Raw genomic sequence first — 15088 nt, 5'->3', positions numbered from 1 at the left:
CCTTAAAACTTGAGGCAATAATATTTTTAATATATCCTTATTCTATAAAACAATCTCTTCCTTTAGCCCCCAATGGTTTAGCCAAGATTGATCATCCTTATGATATCCTCACTTGAGCTAAAGGTGGGGGTCTTAGCTAGAGTTAGAAGAAATTTTAGGAAACCTCTTGGCTTCCATGTTGTATAACTTCTTTTATACATATGATACCTAGTCAAAGCTATGTTTTCAATAGGGGGAAAGACTTGCCTAAGTCAGAAGGATAGGATAGGGAGTATTTCCTTTTATCTTGAGATTGTAGGTTATAAATTGCTTTTGGATCTATACATTTTTCCTCCATAACTCTCTAGAGATAGTGCAACCCTAAACCTCACATCCATATAAAATATGAGTGAGGAGAGCCTTAAAGAGGATATCTTTTTTTTTCTTTTTTCTTTCTATCACATATCCAAAGATCTCCTGCCTTACAATTATTTGCAACCCTAAACCTCACATCCATATAAAATATGAGTGAGGAGAGCCTTAAAGAGGATATCTTTTTTTTTTTTTTTCTTTCTATCACATATCCAAAGATCTGTTGACTTACAATTATTTTCAAGCAGCCTTCATACTACATTTTTCCTTTTCTCAATGTTGTAATTCCAATTAAACCCTTTGCTATAAAAATAAAAGTTAAAATAAAAAATGAAATTAATAACGTAAAAATATTTATTATTAAAATCAAATAAAAATTAATAAAGAAAAATAACATTAAAATAAAAATAACTTCTTGGTATTCACCAAAGGTATTGACCCATACTAGAACTCGTGATATTAGCCCATGGTATTCATGTGAAATATAACCCATCTAAAGGGGAAAATTAAACCAACCTAAATCCATCTTAATACCAAGGGTCTATATGGATCAAATCCCTAGAGATGCAAACCTCTTTTATAGTGAAAAGAGATTTGATCTCTCTTGGCTTTGTAGATCTAGAATTAAGAAGGATTTAGGGTGATATATCTTAAAGTGCAAATTTGTATAAAACTTATTTAATTTGAATTTATGTTTTTAAATAGTTAAATAAAAAAATATTAATTTTACTTCTTAATAATAATAATAATAATAATAATAATAATAATAAAGATTTATTTTTAATAAAAAATACATATCAACATGAAAGTAAATTTAAATTTATTTTTGAGTTAAAACTAAAATTAAAAAAAGATTGTTAATTTTAAAACATATCAATAATAGTTTTGTTGGCTTAAAGGTCAAGAAGGTTGGTAATGTGACAAACATTGTGAAAATTAGTTCAAATGTGAGTATAAGATGAACAATCTAAGAGAAAGTGTTTTTCATCTTCCACCCTCTGAGTACTGCAAAGGTGATAGACTCTTTCATCCCATGTTTTGGGATTTGACCAATGCCTAGTTTCATTATGAAGTTCACGAGGATATTTATTTTATTCTTAATAGTAGTCAAGATAGATAGATATTTTTGATATTCAGGGTTGGAGTTATCACCTCCTTATAATATCTTAATTTTCTTTTCCCTCTAACTCTTTATTGTTGCAAATTTTCTCCTTAAAACTTGAGGTAATTATATTTTTAATATATCCTTATTCTACAAAACAATCTCTTCCTTTAGCCCCCAATGGTTTAGCCAAGATTGAGCATCCTTATGCTATCCTCACTTGAGCTAAAGGTGGGGGTCCTAGCTAGAGTTAGAAGCAAGTTTAGGAAACCTCTTGGCTTCCATATTGTATAAATTATTTTATACATATGATACCTAGTCATAGCTATGTTTTCAATAGGGGGAAAGACTTTCCTAAGTCAGGAGGATAGGATAGGGAGTATTTCCTTTGATCTTGAGATTGTAGGTTATAAATTGCTTTGGATCTACACATTTTTTCTCCATGACTCTCTAGAGATACTGCAACCCTAAACCTCACATCCATATAAAATAGGAGTGACGAGAGTCTCAAAGATGATATCTTTTTTTTTTTCTTTTTTCTTTTTATCCCATATCCAAAGATCTGTTGACTTACAATTATTTTCAAGCAGCCTTCCATACTACATTTTTCCTTTTCTCAATGCTATAATTCCAATTGAACTTGTGATGGATGTCAATTCTAAGATATTTGTATGAATGAACTTCCTCCAAGTAGTTTTTGTCATATATGAAAGTATCATGTGTTCTTTTGGATTTAATTATTGTGATTTTAGTTTAGTTAATATTAACAATCATATCCATTTTTGAAGCTGAAATCTTGGAGGACTCTTAGTTGCTTGCCAAGATTGTAATGGATCCTTGCTAAAAGAACAATATCATCAACATAAATGACAAGAATTATGATTATACTAGTGAGTGTGGGGCCAACGAAATTTGCATCATTCAAACACTCTTCTAGATTATCAATGTATTAATGTTGGGTCTCTACAAATTTAATATCTATTATGAATTTTTGTTGACAATTTTAGTGGGAACATTTTGGAAAGTGAGTTTGGTGAGTTTAATTTGACCATTTTAAAAAAATTATTCATGGTGAAAAGTGTTGAGAAAATGAACCCACATAATCATATAAATTTTTAATACAAATTTGTTATGAAGAAATAATGGAAAAGATGAAAAAAGGTAATAAAAAAATTCAACAAGACACAAATTTACATGGTAAAACCTAGACAATATGCAAAGGAAACATATTGGTGAAAGGTATCAATATTCTTATTGCATAGAGGTAAATATTGAAATCTTCCCACAATGGCCATTATGAAATTACACGTCTCTCAATGCTACACACACACACAAATATAAATATATATAAATATATAAATATATATATATATATATATATATATATATATATATATATATATATATATATATATATATATATATATATATATATATATATATGATGTCTTCAACATAAATGCCACCATTACATGAACTACCAATTTTTTTGCAAGTAGATTCTACTTTTACCATTAAAAGAAATTTATTGTTTTGATTATTGTCACACTTCCAATAATTTCCACCTTGACAACAATTTACTTGATACTTTCCCAAGCTCATTCATCACCTTCTATGATAATTTTCAAATTACAAACATGTGTGCTCACTTTCATTAGCTGTTCTTAAAATTTTGATTGACCCGCCAATTCTCTTTTAAACCAAAAGTTTAAATTGCTTAAATACATTAAGCATGTCATCTTTTCTTTTGAGAATATAGACCCACGCCTTTCTAGAGTAATCATCTATAAATGTCACAAAGTATGATGATCCTCCAAAAGAAAATATATGGAATTACCCCAAACATTTGAATGAATATAATATAGAGCACCCTTACTTTGTATGAATAGTTATTTTAAACTCTTGTATACACTACTTACCAAAAACACAATTCTTGCAAAAATTCAAATTCAGATATTTTAAATCTCAAAGTAACTTATGGTTAATCAACACCTATATCCTTTTCTCGCTCATATGGGAAAGTCACTAATGCCCTAAACAATTGGATTCATGTGCATCCTTAGATACAACCCCTGCATCAATTTTTTTAGAACTCCTTTCTAGCTTGTAAAGGTTACCAATATTTGTAGCCCTCGTTACTATCAAAATCCCCTTTGACACCTTTAATGCTCCACCTTGACTTGTAAATTTATAACCTCTAAAATTCAAAATGATAAGAAATGAAATTCTTTTTGAGTTATGGTACATATTTTAATATTTAAAAATTACAATACCATCAAGCATTTTAATCTTAATGCTCCTAATTTCAACAATCTTATAAGAAACATGGTTTCCCATAAGAAAATTATTAACATCAATAGCCTAAGTAAGAAGAAAACCAACTCCTATGTGGACACATGAGATGCAAATCACTAGAATCTAGTAACATTTCCTCATGATATCATGTGATATTATAAACAAATTATACTTCATCAACCATAATTGAAATTCTCTCAACTATATTTGCTTCCTTTGCAGGTTCATCCTTGGAAAATGCCTTGATTTATTGTAGTACCAACATTTTTTCTTACCCTTTTCCCTTTTGAATTAGATCTTATTGTCTTTCTTGAATTCACCCCTTTTCTATGGATCAACCCCTAGCCATAATTGCTTATAGTGTCATTGTTTCTATATTGGATTTTCTTTGCACCTTCTCATACATCAAGACTCCCATAGTAGAATCACAATCAAGAGTGTGTATTGTGATAAAGCTAATAAAAGTGACTAAATTGTCCCATTATTCAAGAAATTAACACAATAACATGTCTACCTTGTCTTCATCTTCAATTTTTACATCAATACAAGTTAATTAAAACATAGAAGTATTGAAAATATTTAAATTATTAATAAGTTTGGTACCTTCTTTCATTCATATACTACACAAATACCTATTCAAATAGATACAGTTTGTCAAGGATTTTGTCATGTAAATGCTCTCCATTATGCTCCATAAGCCCATTGTTGTTTCATCTCCAGCAATACTGAAAAGAACATCATTCATCCAACACAAGTGAATGGTGTTGAGAGCTCTTGTATCTAGAACCTCTGAGTCCATGAAACTCATATCCATAGGTTTTTTCTCTTTCTTTCCAATGCCTTGTGCAATCCTTGTTACACCAACAAAACACTCTCTTGAGCTTCCAAAACACAAAGTTATTCTTCCCATTGAACTTCACCACCTCAAAAATTGCATTTGAAACCTTCACCATTTGATGTTGTAGAACAAACACCAACTCTAACACAATATATGCTATAAAAAAAGTAATTGATGGGCCAATTGTTGAGAACGTGAGACCACATAATCATATAAATTTGTAGTACAAATTATATTTGAAGAAATAATGGAATAGATTAAAAAAGAAAAAGAAAACAACATTCAACAAGACATAGATTTACGTGGTAGAACCTTGACAATATTCCAAGGAAACATGCATAGGGAAAAGCATTAGTATTCTTGTTTCTTAGAGGTACAGATTATAATATCCCCACAATATCCATTAAAAAATTACATATGCCTATCAACACTACATAGATATATAATATCTTCAACATAACTACAATCATTACATTAACAATCATTGTTACATGAACTGTCGAATTTTCTCTTCAAGTAAATTTATTTTTTACCAGAAAAATTTCACCTCCTTGATTATTGTCACAATTCGAATAAAAGGGCAACCATTTGAAGCATCATGGGTGATTGTTAATGGAATTAACTTAAGTGTATATATATTTTTCCACACATGAGTGGATATGATACATATGGATGCATCCTTATCACTATTATGATGATGAACAATAAGGTTTTCATTGTAACCAAAATTTGAAGTGCCACTAACAAGGGAAGCCAAGGCTCTACTTTATCTAAGTCGATGGTGTTTAAACTAGCATTTGAAGGATTGACAACACAAAAAATGGATAGTAAGGACTACTTCTCTTATGGACAATTTTTAAGAACCTCAAATGTAAACATGGTAGTAGTTATCCATAATACTATAGTAATGGGTGGTTGTTTCATGTGGATTATGAGAAATGTGGCATAAATGTGTCTTTGATACTTTAGGAGTAGGGCCAATATTATATCATAAGATTCGCAAGGTACCATCTTTTGAGGGTGGACATCATTATGTTCATGTGAAAGGGGTTTATGGGACATTTCATACAATTGGTTTCAAGTTTGAATATTGATATTTGCAAATTTTATGTAAATGTTTTGGAAGTAAGGGTCTGCATGTTATCTTTCAAGGTTACTATGAAAATGTTTATAGCATGCTTTAGGGGTGCTTCATATGTTATAAGGTGTATGGTGCATGTAAGAGCCCTTAGTTTTTCCGTGATGGACTTGCATATTGGAGGTGGCTTTCTTATTAATCGCATGAACTCATATGAATACTCAAGCAACGTTCTTCCTTGGATTTTTTGAGACCTTATGATAACATGATGAAAGTTCTCGTTGTGTAGAAATTTTGAATAATATGACACATATTCACAGAGATTATCCTGATTATACACTTATAAGCGGAACATGCATAATACATAACCTCCTCTACATTGATCATCAATTTACAGAAGCAGAAACATTCACAGGCACACATAGAAGCATCAATCAAACTCATTAACACAGTATGTATCCCGGGGAAAGCATCTCACTAAAAACCCCAACTATCTGTATATTATATTGATTGAATCATGTAACAATACATAGTACAATACTCCTCACAAGTACTCAGTACTATCTCCACATGCTACACACAATACAGCTCAGATCTGATCTCCAAATCTCCCCCGCTGCTTGTCTGCCTCCACAGCTCAATACCTGCTCAAGAACTGATGAGAATGATTTACCAAACTCGTATTTGACCTGCAAATAATCACTCACACTATGTTGGACGTGAGCACAGGCTACAAATCTTTGTATTGGCCAATTCATTGGCATACTCAATCCATCTGATTGTGCAAATCATCATGCACAGCTATAGTCACAACTGATAGCAATCTGATCCTCTAACACCTGTCCCTGCTGAACTGAACATGCACTGACATGCAACTGAGTTAACTGATGTATTCTATAGTTGCATTATGAGTTAATAACTTGTGAATTAATTAATAACTAATTCACCCAACTCATCTTTAGTCTATTTATCAGTTAGACTAAATACAGCTAGTTTAACAAAGCTAAACTGAACACAACTCCATCAACTGCACCTCCAGTCCACTAAACTCAACTCACTTGAGTTCTAACTGAAGTCCTGCATGCAAATATTAGTCATCCCATAGGTAACCACGTATTTCCCTCTGGGATCTGCATGTACCACATCCGTAGCTCATCCTGAAGTGCTCCAAGAGAATAAGATCAAGTTTATAGTCCAAATATTATTATGAGACAATAATATTTGACTTTTCTATTTTTGACAGCCAGTCTAAAAATAGACTTTGATCACTCATACTGTGATCACTCATACTATGGTCACCCATACTGTTGTCACCCATACTGTGATCACTCATACTGTGATCACCCATACTGTGATCACCCATACTGTGATCATCCCTGCTGGGATCAAAAATAGAACTTGCGCCATAATTTGCCTGCGGGCCCACTTAGTGAAGGCGACTCCTTTCCACTAAGCTCCATCATCTTGTTGCATTCTCAACAAGCATTTCTTGTTGCACACTTTTCAACACTCCCTCTCAATAATAAAAGCTTCCTCTCAAACCCGATCCTGTAACTCTGGAATGTTCTCCATGCAACACATCTGGCTGGTCCACTTGCTCTGTCATCAAAGTCTTTGACTGCTATTGCCTCTGTCGACTGAAGACTCTGCATCTCTGTGCTCTTCAGTATTTGACTGCTCTAGCCTCTATCACTTTGATCTCTGACTGCATCCGTGCTGCTGCTGGTTCTATCTCCCAGCATTGCATCCGCACTGCACCTCCCAACTGACCTCCCTGTTGGGCTAGAAACACCCTCTGATGCTGAAGCTCTACCTGCTGCTGACAAGTGCTCCCTCTCTGACATCTGCGCTACTGCAACATATCCATGCATCTCGCACCATTGCACACCTCTCTGTGCCACCTAGCACTATGCAAAACACTTGTGCCTCTCGCATTGCTGCAGCCTGCTAGCTATGCGCTGTCCTGGGATTCCCTGCACTGTCGCTCTCTCTGCCGCTCCATCCGCATCTATATCTACCCAATCAGTCAGTTTCTGCTACTCCACATCAGGGCTCTCATAGCAAGGTCTCATCTAAGAGGTTGGGTACCTCAAGGATCTTGCCCCTCCTCCTTGGGATGATCAATCCACATCACCCCACCTCCTACCTGGAGGTATGGCTGCATGCGATCCCTCAGTCCACCTGGCTCGAAGTTTCCCCCTACTGGAGGTCTCTGGATGAGTATATGTCTCTACTCGATCTCCTCTCAGCTTCCCATGTTGTGGCTCCTCCACAACCTCCTGAAGATGCTGCACCAATCGCGGCTCCTCCACAATCGTCTGAGACTTCTTCTGGCTCTGCATGTTGAGAGGTAATGTATGCTCCCTCTCAATCACCAAGTCTCCATCATGACAACGAAAGCATCGCACTTTCGATTTGTCAACCTTCTTCCCATCATTGGAAGAACAAGATTCGGAAAGAGAAACCTTCTCCTTCCCCTTCTTCGCCTTACTCGCTAAGGCACAGTTCTCCTCATCCTGCATGGATGAAGAACCGTCTCTGGTGCGCCGTCTAATCTCCTCCTACACAAGATCCGACCATAGTCGTTCCCAATTTGGCATTTTCTCCCTTCCATTCACCGAGTCCTGGTAGCTATGCCAACTCTTAGGAAGGTCAAGGAGTGCTAGACTCACCATCCTCATCCGACAGTCACCCCCACACTTCCCAGCTCATCCCGGCATTGGGTGAACTTCGTGAGATACTGGGGCATACTGTCTCCATTCTCACACCTAATGTTTCTGAGTTTTATCTCTTGCTTTGGAATTAAATTCGAATTCCACCAGCTCAAAAAAACTCAACCGCTTCTGATCTAAAAGTCGTGAGAACAAAGTATTTCTTTTGCAGAGATCGACTGTATGGGCATTCACCGGATATCTCACCTTCCAAAAGAAGGATGAATCCAGAGGTTACCTGGCCTGGTTACAGACTCTGCCTGAAGAAATAAAATGTAAACACTTCCCGAATAATAGATCTGATGATCAATACAGCACTGATATCATGTAGAACTTCTTCTACAAATCAACTCGCTCTGATACCATGTAGAAACTTTTTCTACAATTATCTAGCTCCGATACCATGTAGAAATTTTGAATAATATGACACATATTCACAAAGATTATCTTGATTATACACTTATAAGCGGAACATGCATAATACATAACCTCCTCTATGTTGATAATCAATTTACAGAAGCAGAAACATTCACAGGCACACATAGAAGCATCAATCAAACTCATTAACACAGTATGTATCCCGGGGAAAGCATCTCACTAAAAACCCCAACTATTTGTATATTATATTGATTGAATCATGTGACAATACATAGTAAAATACTCCTCACAAGTACTCAGTACTATCTCCGCATGCTACACACAATACAGCTCAGATCTGATCTCCAAATCTCCCCCGCTGCTTGCCTGCCTCCACAGCTCAATACCTGCTCCAGAACTGATGAGAATGATTTACCAAACTCGTATTTGACCTGCAATAATCACTCACACTATGTTGGACGTGAGCACAGGCTACAAATCTTGGTATTGGCCAATTCATTGGCATACTCAATCCCTCTGATTGTGCAAATCATCATGCACAGCTATAGTCACAACTGATAGCAATCTGATCCTCTAACACCTGTCCCTGCTGAACTGAACATGCATTGACATGCAACTGAGTTAACTGATGTATTCTATAGTTGCATTATGATTTAATAACTTGTGAATTAATTAATAACTAATTCACCCAACTCATCTTTAGTCTATTGATCAGTTAGATTAAATACAACTAGTTTAACAAAGCTAAACTGAACACAACTCCATCAACTGCACCTCTAGTCCACTAAACTCAACTCTCTTGAGTTCTAACTGAAGTCCTACATGCAAATATTAGTCATCCCATAGGTAACCACGTATTTCCCTCTGGGATATGCATGTACCACATCCGTAGCTCATCCTGAAGTGCTCCAAGAGAATAAGATCAAGTTTATAGTCCAAATATTATTATGAGACAATAATATTTGACTTTTCTATTTTTGACAGCCAGTCTAAAAATAGACTTTGATCACTCATACTGTGATCACTCATACTGTGGTCACCCATACTGTTGTCACCCATACTGTGATCACTCATAATGTGATCACCCATACTGTGATCACCCATACTATGATCATCCCTGTTGGGATCAAAAATAGAACTTGCGCCATAATTTGCCTGCGGGCCCACTTAGTGAAGGCGACTCCTTTCCACTAAGCTCCATCATCTTGTTGCATTCTCAACAAGAATTTCTTGTTGCACACTTTTCAACACGTTGTGTTGCTCCAGCTCTCGTTCTAATCACTTTTGTACTTGAAACAACATACAGAGAACAACAACAAATAGAATACAACAAAAACGATCTACTTAAAGGGTCAAGGAACTTCAAGCTATCAATATGCAATTCGACATAAGACATAGAAAATAAACCGTTGATTTGTATTAATATGAACTGAAGTAAAACTTACAACCATGCCTTGACGTTGTAAGTCTCCTTGAAGGGTCTTGTCAGCATGTCTCCACAAGCATTCACTCATGAATTGTCTCCCAAGAGGATTAATAACTCTCTCTCCTACCCAAAAGGAAAAATTATGATGCTATAACACTCATATAATCAAGCCAAATCCACACAAAACTATCCCAGGCTAAGTTACATTAGAGGCTACTTCCAAACTCTCTCCCTCTCTCTGAACTAGCTGATCTCAGCCATGAAGGAGGTATTTATAGGAGGAGGAGCTTCCATAAAATATGGGATAAAGAGCTTATCTCTTTGGAGATTGCACAAAAGGTGGAACAACCATCCCAAAGGAGAGAGGCGAGCTCATCTGATCCAACAACCAACCCTAGGACCGCCACTCTGAAGCTTCGACAATTTGTTAAAACAAACTCGCAAAAAGTAGCTCGTCGTGAGTGAAACACAGGGACAGAGCAACGATGTCGCTAGGCTTAGTTCAATCTTGGTCATCTTCACTGGTGGAATAGCTGATGACCCACGATGACCCAAAAACAAAGGTTAAAAAGGGTCTGCTCCAGGAGTAATGAACTAAGGTATTCTTCCTGATGTGACAAGGAAGACACTGACACATATTTTGGAACATGACACAAGGCAAATGTAAATAACACGGACTGGTAGTGTCCGGGATTAGGGAATACAAGGTTGGTGACAAATTACTGTGTAATTGATGCCCCCTAAAGCTTGAAGGCCGAGAGAGTGGGAGGGGTGAAATGCTTTACGAATCTGTAACTGAAACAAAACACCATCACAGAGAACTTGCAAATGCAAGTACAACTGATATCTCTGATACACAAGTACATAGTGAAAGGAGCTACATGTGCATAAGGCATGGGCACAACCATCCAGAAGATAACATAAATGATCTGTGGTATGGACGCAACCATCCAATTAAAAGGACCATATAAAAGACTCAGGTATGGTCACATGCATCTAATCAAAAGAGTCATGTATACAATCATGAACCAATCCATGCAACTTGGACATATGTAATATGAGCTCAGGTTCTTTAATCCCAACCCGATCAAGGTACAAATTCTAATATGCGAATAGATGTGCTGAAGTCGAGCATACTAGAAAATTGCTTGATTACCGGTCAATGATGTAAACCGTTAACAAGCATGAGAGAGACCACCAGTAATGTCAATGGTTCTCAAGGTATTGCTAGTACAATCCACAAAGTTTGAAGAATGATCTAAAGTCGAACACCTGTGAAATCACTTGATCGAAGGCCAATAATGAAAGCCCATCGTTGAATGCGAAGAACTTTCCATTAAAGCTTGCAAGCTCCAAGGTACCAGAAAGGAGTCTCTAGATCAACTTCCCAGATAATGAGCTGAAGTCGATAGGAAGAGATCGGTTGATGGAGCGCCATAATGTTTCCCACATCATCGACACGAGACAAAGGAACAAGATGAATGTGGATGAGACAGAGAATCTGAGGAAGGTATGTAAGGATACAAACTGCAGAAGGATTAAGCTCTTAAACATATTGGCGACACGACTGTGGAGTTTGGCAGCATTTTGGTGCCAAGGGATCAAAGGTCGTGATGATGCAGTAAGGATCAGATGGAATGAAGCAAAATGGATAACCCAAAACCCTGAAGGCCAACGATAAAGTGATGATATCCCAACCCGACACGAAGCAGAAAGAGTGTCGATGTTCAAGAGCGGCAAGCTGCCACAATAATTAATACAACCGACATAATACTTCCAAATTCCCCCCCACCATTTCTGGCAAGTACCCCAATTATTTTTGAAACACAAGCTTGAAGGGGATAGCATATGCTTGTAATATAAGTTTGTCCTTTCGATGAATCCGACCTAGTAAGTTTAACAAGCCCTACGAAGGAGAAAATTGTGTTCGTCATGGTGACGAATCCAATGTCGTTTAATAGTTTAACGAGTCCGACAAAGGTGTAACTCTGTATCTTTTTCATGTTTAGAGAGTTTGAAAAAGACACGTAAAAGAAACCTCCACATGGTCCTTTTTCGTACGTTTGTCCCTTGAATCTGAAAAGGTAGAAAACAATACCCAAGGGAACCGCTTGACCATTTTAGCCAAGGAGTACCTTTTTCGTAAATAGTGCCTCCCAGCCCAAAAAAAGGGTAAAATTGTACTAGGCACACGACATTTTGCATCTGTTAACGAGTTCAAAATGACAAGGGCTCAGCCATCTTTTCGTTTTTAAAGGGTCGGAAAAGAGCTGAAAGCGGACCCCCCATTTTTATTCTCTTTAACGAGTCAAAAAGGGAAAAATAGTCAGCAATCTTTTCATCTTTTACGAGTCAGAAAAGTGCTTAAAGGTGACTTGTCCTGGAGGAATGAGTGGTATAAAAGGTAGCAACTAGTTCCGACAATGGTGGAACTGCTCAAAACATGTAATGGTCAAGAGGCTGGCTAATAAAACCACTCATCGTTATGGTCCCTCAGGAAAGGAAAATCAACCAAGTGAAAGCATATGATTGGCCAAAGAGATGGTGGTAATGGAATGAAACAACCAAGGCTCATCTAGCAGAAATTAGCTGATAAAAAGAGCAATCACAGGATGTAAATCGGGCATGGGTTCATTTTTACACAAGCTTGAACCATGGGGAACTCTGCTTGAATTCGGTTTCATGTTTACACAAGCTTGAAATGAAGAAATATGCTTGCTATAACTTCGCATGCCCCCATCATAATGACTCAAATGAGGTACATGCCCCCCAAGCTTCATGTCATTCAATGAAGTGAATGGAATGAAGGTTCACTTTCGAGATATTGGAAAGACTCGACTGGGATTTTACAAGATCTTAATCAAAGACTCGAGTTGAAAAAGGGAGTTGTTTCATTTTTTTAACGAGGTTGACACAATAAAAGAAATATCTTCATAACTCCTTGTTTCATTTTTTAACGAGGTTGACACAATAAAAGAACTATCCTCATAACTCCTTGTTTCATTTTTTAATGAGCTTGACATGAGACAAGGAACTATGCTCAGACCCTTGTTTCATTTTTTAACGAGCTTGACACAAGACAAAAACTATGCTCACACCCATTGTTTCATTTTTTAACGAGGTTGACACAAGAAAATAACTATCCTCATCTCTTGTTTCATTTTTTAATGAGGTTGACACAAGACGAAGAACTATCCTCATAACATTTGTTCATGGATCATACGAGAACATGGCTCCCAAGAGATCATCACTACATGGAAGAACCACACTTTGGGAGGAATACATGTTATTTCGTACCATAGACAGATCAGGTTACAATTCCCCCAGTACATAATATACAATCCCATATGTGTAATCATCAGCAAATGCGGAGATGGAACGAGTAGCCACATAATTGACCTGTGGCAGGGAAGGTATTTCTTGCAAATAAGAGCCGATAGGGGATGATGGTTGCAAAGGAGACACCTAGTGATCAATGAATGATGGTTGATCAATAGTCACAATTCTTCCTTCGTGCGGAAAACAAACCACACAGAAAAGTGAAGAAACAAGAGCTCCCATGACATACACATAGTCACGTCCAAGAAGGAGATTGAAATCTAACAGACCTTTGACTACCATCACGTCTATATAGATGGTCTTTCCTCCCAAAGTAATAGGGAACTGCGGAAGGATCCCTAAGGGTTAACTGGTTCCTCCGTTGAAAGCCAACAGATTCTGGGTGACAGGCACAAGTTGTGGGAAACACAAAGCTTGCCAAGTAGTATAAGACATGATGCTAACTGATGCACCTTCATCTAATATAGTGCTAGGTACTACCACATTATAGGCTTATCCTGTGATCTAGAAAGGCACATAAGATGGGAGGAAGAAAGCAGTCAATGGATCCCAATCAAAAGAGACGACAAAACTACTTGGTGGGGGTATCATATGTTTGCCCCCATGCTCTACAAGAATAGAAGAAGGACTCTCCTGAACAATCGGGATGGGAGGGTCACTCTTCGATTCATGAGACTCTGAGGAGACGAGAAGAACATGAGCAGTATGATCACTACGCTCTTCTGGAACAGAGTGAGCAACTGGTGGAGAAACCAAGTTGACACTCTTTTCGACCAATGGTTGGTCGAGAATAGACACAAAAGAGTCTCGCTCAAGAAGAGCAGGATGAAAAAGAGATGAACCCAAGTCAATCTCTTTACCAACCGGGAGAGGGTCAGAATAAAGCCTCTGATAACCAACAGGGAGTTGGGGTTGAGGAGCTGTAAGGTTTTCCAAAGCTTTGGAAGCTTTATCCATAAGAGGACAAAGGTGAATAAGATGCTCTCCTTCACATAGCCTACAGGGGAATCTAATGTTCCCTTTCTTCTTACCATTGCTAGCTAAGAGTGTAGCATCGACATGATCTCGAGAGGTCGATGTGGATGGTCGATCCAGATTTTGAGACCATACCTCTAAGACTCTGGTAATGCCAGGATAGTCTTGGAGGAGATGGTCACCCTTACACATCTTGCAAGGGAATCTGACCTTCCGTGGAGGAATAGAAGGTTTGCCTATAGGAGGTGCATTTGGAGTAACAACCGCATGGTTGGCCTCTTGCTTATCTGACTTCTTCTTCTTCATCTTCTTCTTCTTCTTCGTAGCCTCCTAGTTACTAGATTTGAAACTTTCACCAGGCGAAGAAGAAGAGGAAGGTGAAGAAATAGGGGAAGAAGATGAGGGGTCAACCTTAGAATCATCGTGACATGGTTCAAATGAAGGAGATGGCGGGGCAAGAGTTGGGACACTTGAGATCACTGAGGTCGAAAATAACCAGACAGGGAAACCAATGGTTAACCCAGGGAGGGACAACGTTGCCATATAAGGAGCACCAACATTTCCGAAAGAAGGAAAATGACCATGATTCCCTTCC

This window comes from Pinus tabuliformis, chromosome 6, assembly GCF_031772625.1.
Source record: "Pinus tabuliformis cultivar Carrire ecotype Pingquan chromosome 6, CPIR1, whole genome shotgun sequence".
NCBI lineage: Eukaryota > Viridiplantae > Streptophyta > Pinopsida > Pinales > Pinaceae > Pinus > Pinus tabuliformis.
The sequence above is the reverse complement of the archived record's forward strand: the minus strand, read 5'-3'. Positions refer to the sequence as shown.